Below are 7,152 nucleotides of genomic sequence, written 5' to 3' on the forward strand. Positions count from 1 at the left end.
ACAAAAAATGTCATTCGTAGGTAACATCATCTACGAACATTACCTACAAAAATATTCGTAGATAAGAGACACATTTCGGTACTAAGTTATCTACGAAATATTTCGTAAATAATTTACCTATGAAAATCTTCATAGATAATTTACCTACGAACTTTTTTGTAGATAACTTAAATATAATTTTAAAAAAATAAAACAGATTCTAAATGATCAAAAAGACACTTTCAAAAGCTCCATTTCTTATACAATCTCCATGAATTTGTTTCGTATATATTGTATAAAATTTTAATCAAATTCTAATAAATATAATCTAAAAGCGCTAACATAATTCAAAAATGTAAAATTCTAAATGCCTAATATTTAGTAGTCATGTCCTGTTGGTTCTGCTCTTGGTAACTTTGTTGTTGGTTGTTTTCTTGTGGTTATCCCACCTTGTTGAAGTTGGCCTTGTTCATATTAATGTTGTCGCCATCTCTTCTACTACTATAGCATCTATCATACATTCAATCCTGATTGGTGTGAAACCACTCCATGTTCTGTGTATTTAAAACATAAAACTTCAATTAAAGAATCAAGCCACAAAAGGTATTCAAGTTGTCGATATTTAACAAACATACAATATTTAAATGCATTAGACAAACAAGCAGGATCGCGATCTTTAAATATTTATCAGAAAAAATTCTTAAATGAATCAAGATCATTGTAAAATGAAAAATCCAAAGTTATACAAGGTGAACTTCATATACCACTCCTATACATAAAGAACATTTGTTACCTGAATATCCAAGCAAATTGAATGTTGAATACCTTTATCATGCTTCATCATAGTAGAAAATATATCCATTAGCTGAATAGCCAAAAGAGAAGGCTTTTGGAGTCGGTTGGCCAAAGCAAAAGCTAATCCATATCTTCTTGAATAATCCATATCAATGGTATATAACAAAAAAGCTCCTGCATAAGGCTACACAAATATAAAACTCACTAAACACAACATCTAAAACTCCAAATAAGATACATCTCTTAGATATGAAAAGAGAAAGGATGGAAAGATGTCAAAAGAATGCTCACTATTATATTCAAATGACAAACATTCCAAGAAAATAAACTATTATATTCATCATGGGAATAATCAATAAGCAGTGCATAATCTTCTACAAGATTAAGCAAGGTCTTTTCGAAAATAACATGAATGTCAAAAATGAGAGACTAAAAGGAGAAGTTGTTGAGCATTGGTAACAGTTACAATTTGTTTCGCATGAATGGCCCTACTGCTATAGCCTCAGATCCATTCCATTTGTACACCTATGTGCTCATATTTTAACAATTTTACTTTCTTTTCTAAACTATGATCATTAATGGAATCACACATTTTAAAATACTCTTCGATACACAAATTTAAAATAAAGATCTAAAAAGTTATATAATAAAATTTATTTACAATTACTACCTCCTCCTTTGGCCAATCTCCACTCAGTGTTTCATGTTTCACAGCTCAGGAAGTATGTGCCTGACCCTTCCCATGTGCTTGAGATGGAAGATCTGCAGATTAGAGGAGATCTTACAGTGGAGGTTCAGCCCGTTGGTTTAGGAGATGTTCAGATGAGGCAGCTCAGAGGGAAGTCCATCAGACTAGTCCAGGTCATTTGGGACAAGAGGACAGGTGATTCCACTTGCGAATTAGAAGGAGACGTGAGAAAGTCATATCCACACTTGTTCTCTAGTAAGTCTCAATTTTCGGGTTAAAAATTTTTGTTGTTGGGGAGAATGTAATACCCTTCTTTTTCCAAGTTTTTCCCAAAAACAGAAACCCAACCCCTCTCTCTCAGTTTCTCTACAATTCAACTCTCTCCCCATCTGTCTCTCTCAAACCTTGCTGGCATCTCACAACCTCTTGATTCTTGATCAGGTTCTAGAGAAGAAACCACACCTGAGCCTCCTGCTGCCTCCACTCATAGCCTCCCTTCTTCTAGGTAAGCCTCTCTTTGTGTTTTGAAGTTCAATTTCGAAATTTAACTCGAATTTCTGCTTCCATTCAGAGTTTAATCAAGTGTTCATCCTTTCCATGTGGCTAAATGATGAATTCTTCTAGGTCAAGCTAAGAAATTCTGCTCCTCCTCTCTTAAGTTGTCTTCACTCAAGTATTCACCCAAAAATAGGTAAGGGAAGCTGACTTTTCGTCCAATTTTGGTATGAAATGTGTTCATGAGTGATTGAATGGCTTGATTATGTGTTTAATTCGTGTTTGGAACTGCCTGTGTGTGAAATTGAGTGTTGGATGTTTTTGAGCAAGTCTGCATGTGAAGAACAGATGAGAAGTCCTGGTAATTTCGCCTAGGCGAGCAGCTCTCGCCTGAGCGAAAATACCAGAAGTTCACCTCTGTCACTGCGCGAAGTCTCGTCTAGACGAGCTGGAGTCGCCTGAGCGAGAGAACTTCTCGTCTAGGCGAGCCAGCTTAGCCTGAGCGAGAGTTCGCTCAGGATTTTTAATTTGCCACTGTATGAGGTCTCGCTCAGGCGAGAGCAGCTCGCCTAAGCGAGAAAACTCTCTAGCTCAGGCGAGACCCTCTAGCCTAAGCGAGATTCCCTACATAAGTTAGCTCTTTCACTGTTTTTGACTAATTGATGTTGTATTAATTGCATTGATGTGATAATGGCTAGTCTTGTATGTGATCCTTATGCATGATAGTCAGTATGATGGAATTGAGTATGAAATTGGTCTGTATGAGAATATGTTGGAGTTAGGATTTCAAGGGAAATTCTAAGGAAGATGGTTTTAGTAAATGTAAGGACATGAGGACTCATATTGGTGGCATCCTGACGCTCCTAGTAACCATTAAGACTCATGTAGAGTATGATGGATTATGTCGGGGGGAGTAGCAGGAGGTCCTGGTCTATGGACCCGATCCGTCATAGACGTGAAGGGGCTTACCTTGGGAGTGGTTGGGTGAATACCCCTTGTGCCCAAAACTCTGCAGAGTTTGGGAACCGTCCCAAGTGCAAGCCACCAAGAGCTCCAATGTCACTTACATAATCCGAATATCGAGTCTAGAATGGTGTTATGGTGTTATGGTTGTGATGAATTGGATGATTCTGATAATTGTGTGATTAACTCTGATTAATGCCTAATTATCAAAATTGCATGTGACTTATTCTTGGTTCAAGGTAGCTTACCCTTCTTGCATGTTGTGTGTTCTATGTGTCTTCTACTTTTGCAATGATCGTCCTTACTGAATGGCGTGAGTAGATATAGGTGCAGGTGAGGATACACTACTCCTTGACAGGAGTTGAGTGGGTTCCGGGACGTTTCCAGCAGTAGTTGTAATCTGTTTTTCCTCTTAGATGCTTGGGGTGTTTTGTAACCCTTTTGTTTAGTGTAGGTTGTATGTATAGACAGTATATGTATAGTTATTTTGAGGATGACTGTATTGTACTTTATACTGGCCTGTTTCTATCAACTGCTTTTGAATTATCAAAATTTAATGTTTTGTTTGATAGTATGAAAGCTATGAAAACGGGATGTTACACTAACTACATTATTAAACTCAAAATCTACGTATAAAGCAAAATAGAAAATATTTATTCATGTTTATAACATTCAAATATTATATAAATATATTTTAACTTAAACTTAATAGAAAGATACATTTTTAATTCTTTAAATTAATGGATTCTTGTAGATGAGTTTTCTCAAATGAAAAATACTAATTAAATGTGTGTCACTCATTAACTAAAGGAACATTCTTTATGAGAAAAACGATGAGCATACCTTCAATATTGCCCTACAATTCTCATAAATTGTTTCAGTTGTTTAGCTGCTGAAACAAGGTCCGGAATCAATCTTCTCCATCTCATTGGCCATTAATGCTTCAAAATTTGTGGATGCAGGACTTATTTCAGCAAAACATTCATATGTAGTTAATCAAACAGAAAAAGAATGTAATCAAACATGGCAGGAGAACTATTAAAAGAAAGGTAAATCAAACTACGAAAATGAATAAATTTAATCTAGAAAAATAAAATGTGCACAGTATAAGTGGGTGAGAATAACATAAATAATTAATTCACCAATATGACATAGGTACACCTGAACTAAAATAATATTGAGTTTGTTGACATACAATCGCTCTCTTCGAAATGACACCTCATTGCAAGATAACTAAACAAAAAAGGGTCAGTAAAGAAGAAAAAATATGTAAAGAGACTAAAGCATACAAATCAACACAAAAAGTGTCACTAGTTATGGTCTCTACATTTTACAGATGTCGCTCGTACTTGTACAATAACATCAGAGATGAAATTTTTCATTTTGTCTCGCTGCTCAGCAGGCAATGCATTCCATCTATATTTAATTACACTTTTTATAACCTGTATATACAATAGAATCATAGTAACAAAATGGAGAATTTGTTTCATGCCTAATGTTGCTAGAATGGAGCTTAACTCTATAAACCAGTTGAATGCAGAAGTCAGAGAAAAAAATAGTGTAAACATACACACATAATACACAACTAAAATAGTTAATAATTTCATCAACAAAACAACACCAAAATTGTATGGGGTTAACATTTAAGCAAATATGGTAATTAGACCTCTAGGAAAGTAATTTTGGCTTGAAATACTTCCACTCAAATAATAATTAGCTATAACTGAAACAAAATAATTAAGTCCTTTAAAATAAGCATACTTCCAACTTTGATTATCACTAATAAAGCTTCAATCTAGCACATACACATTGATCCATACAAGAAAACCGTATAATTGATGGTAAATGGTATAGTTATTAGTTACATGTATAATTGATAGTGGTAGTTCTTTAGCACAGGTTAAAAAATGGAATTTGAAGCTAAAGTCATAAATCCCAAAGGGTGGGATAGAAGGGTTGTCCCACAAATGCCGTTACATTAAAGATTATAGAAAGATAAATAATTTCTTATATATAAATAAATGCGTAAAAAAGGCTCAAAACTAAAGATATAGTAAGAACCCACAGTCATAAATCACAATTCACAAACACAATAATCATAAATCTAAGGAATAACTAACTAGGAAACAACAATGGAAGTCAGAGAACTCGAGGGGTTTAACATTTTGACACATAAGTTGATGGAATCAATTGAAAAATTAAAAAGGGAAAAAACACTTAAAGTAAAAGTGCAGCAGCAAAAAGACACTGAAATGAAAAATCATGTTTTGAGTGTTGCACACTAGTGATTAGTTATTATTAGGAATGAACAAAATGAGGGATATATAATATTTATAAGGAATATCCATAAGAAATAATTCGCCAACTAATTTTGTAATTTTTTTTTGTTGATATAGAAAAGCTTTATTATTAAACTTCCAACATTTTTTTCTTTTATTTCCAAGTGTATATGATATAGTAATTAGAGCCATTAAAATGAGACTCTAACCACTCACTCTATAACTTCTAACTTCTATGAGATTATGAAAAGGACTTGATAATATTCTGTCTAATCTTAGTAAGTAGTTATTCGTGCAAACATACTACACTCACTTTTTCTTCATTCCTTCATCAATTTTATATTATGTCTCTTATACCATTAAACAAAAACAATAAGAATAATAATAATCAAGGGTGTATGCAGAACTCTGTACACGTAGATTATACAACATTAATGCATTGATTTTGCAGGATTGGTTACTATGAATACAACAGTAATATTGATAAAAATTTGATAGAATACACAATAGTTCAAACTCAATCATAAAGGCATGTAATATCACCTTCAACTCAGAAATGCCAAGTATGTTCAACAATAATTCTGAGTCGACAGGATGTAAGTAGTTTGACACATGCTTCAAGACCTCTACCTCATTTCTACCAAAATCTACATTAAACCAGACTATCAGAATGAGGAAGTAGTATACCTCGACAAATTAATTGCACTTCTACTTATTAATTATCAATCATTCATGTCATAATCACAACAGGGCTTCGAAAAAGGGTACAAATACAATTTTCTAACTAATAAAAATTAGGTGAGTAGAACCTTATAGAACCCTAAACAAAGATACTAAGATTAAGATTGGAAAGTGAAGGATTGAATAAAATTGTCCCAAAAAAATGCAAAATATAAAACCCTAAACCAATCACTTACTTGGAAAACCTCCAATTTCTTCTTTCTTGAAAAAAAACCCAGTTCGTAAACCTCATTCGCACCGTAAACCCTTGCGAGCTGGGTCGAGATAGAGAGCATCGGGGATGAAGTGCAGTCGATGTTGGGTGAGCCGTCGTTCGAACAATCGTTCGCACAGTCACACAGTCGTTCCTCAACTGAACCTCACAGTGAACGTCGAGAGTCAAACGTCCAGACATAAAGCCTCTAAAGAACAATTTTTATGGCCTAAGATGAACAGCTTTTGGGTGAGCGTGAGTCTTTAGGATGAATGTGAGTAGTGAGTGGGATTAACGAGCCTGAAAAAATGTTGTCATGGTTACCTACGTCGTAGATAATATATTTTATTGTTATCTAGAAAATTTTCGTAGATAATACATTTTATTTTCATAGATAAAATGATATTATCTACGAATCATATTTCATAGATAAATTTTCGTAGATAATAATCATTTTTTGTAGTGATGGTGGAGAACCTAGGTTTTACAAATTGAAGAGATATGGAATAAATAGAAATCAAAGAGACTATACAAGCCCTCTCCCAAGGTTCTTGGTAACTGTTTCATGCTCAAATTGTGCCTTCCATTCGCATCTCCATCTCCAATTCGCAACTCATCTTCTTCTCTAACCCCAAAAGGGTGAAAACCCACCATGAATGGAGGAGAAGACCCAAGGAGGAGTGGAAGAGTTTCCCAACACCCCTAGAAACATTCAAGAGGCTCTCTAAGCACCCAAAAGTGTTTCTTTATCGTGCAAAATGAGGAATGGACCAAACTCTCAAGAGCGCTCAGCGCCATGTTTTACAAACTGAATGGCGCTCAACCCCATTTTCCACCGCTCAGCCTCGTGGCGCTCAGCTTCAGTTTTCCACCACTCAACCTTGAGCAGTTTGACAACATTCTGTATTTAAAGCACTGAGCATGATTCCAGTGGCACCCGACGCGAGTATTTGCTTCAAAATCAATCTTTTCTTGTTCAATCATTCTCCCTTGAGTTCTTGCTTGTTTTCCTCCACCAC

The 7,152-nt window shown here is 34.8% G+C and overlaps 1 long non-coding RNA gene across 5 annotated transcripts; it reads right to left on the reverse strand.

Moving 5' to 3' along the window:
* Window positions 1–204: 204 nt before the first annotated feature.
* On the reverse strand, window positions 205–6,504 carry LOC114170415 (uncharacterized). Of its 5 annotated transcripts, none has more exons than XR_003601053.2 (3): window positions 6,117–6,504; window positions 3,764–5,846; window positions 205–958 (listed from the first exon to the last, which is right to left on the reverse strand). It is a non-coding gene; the product is annotated as an uncharacterized LOC114170415 (long non-coding RNA). The 5 variants fall into 5 exon arrangements; XR_014985480.1 differs by lacking the exon at window positions 6,117–6,504 and having other exon boundaries at window positions 205–533; window positions 805–958; window positions 3,764–6,108; XR_014985481.1 differs by lacking the exon at window positions 6,117–6,504 and having other exon boundaries at window positions 205–533; window positions 773–958; window positions 3,764–6,108.
* Between the last annotated feature and the right edge of the window lie 648 nt (window positions 6,505–7,152).

Source organism: Vigna unguiculata, chromosome 2 (genome assembly GCF_037176805.1).
Source record: "Vigna unguiculata cultivar grain cowpea cultivar isolate G323 ecotype 2 chromosome 2, ASM3717680v1, whole genome shotgun sequence".
Lineage (NCBI taxonomy): Eukaryota > Viridiplantae > Streptophyta > Magnoliopsida > Fabales > Fabaceae > Vigna > Vigna unguiculata.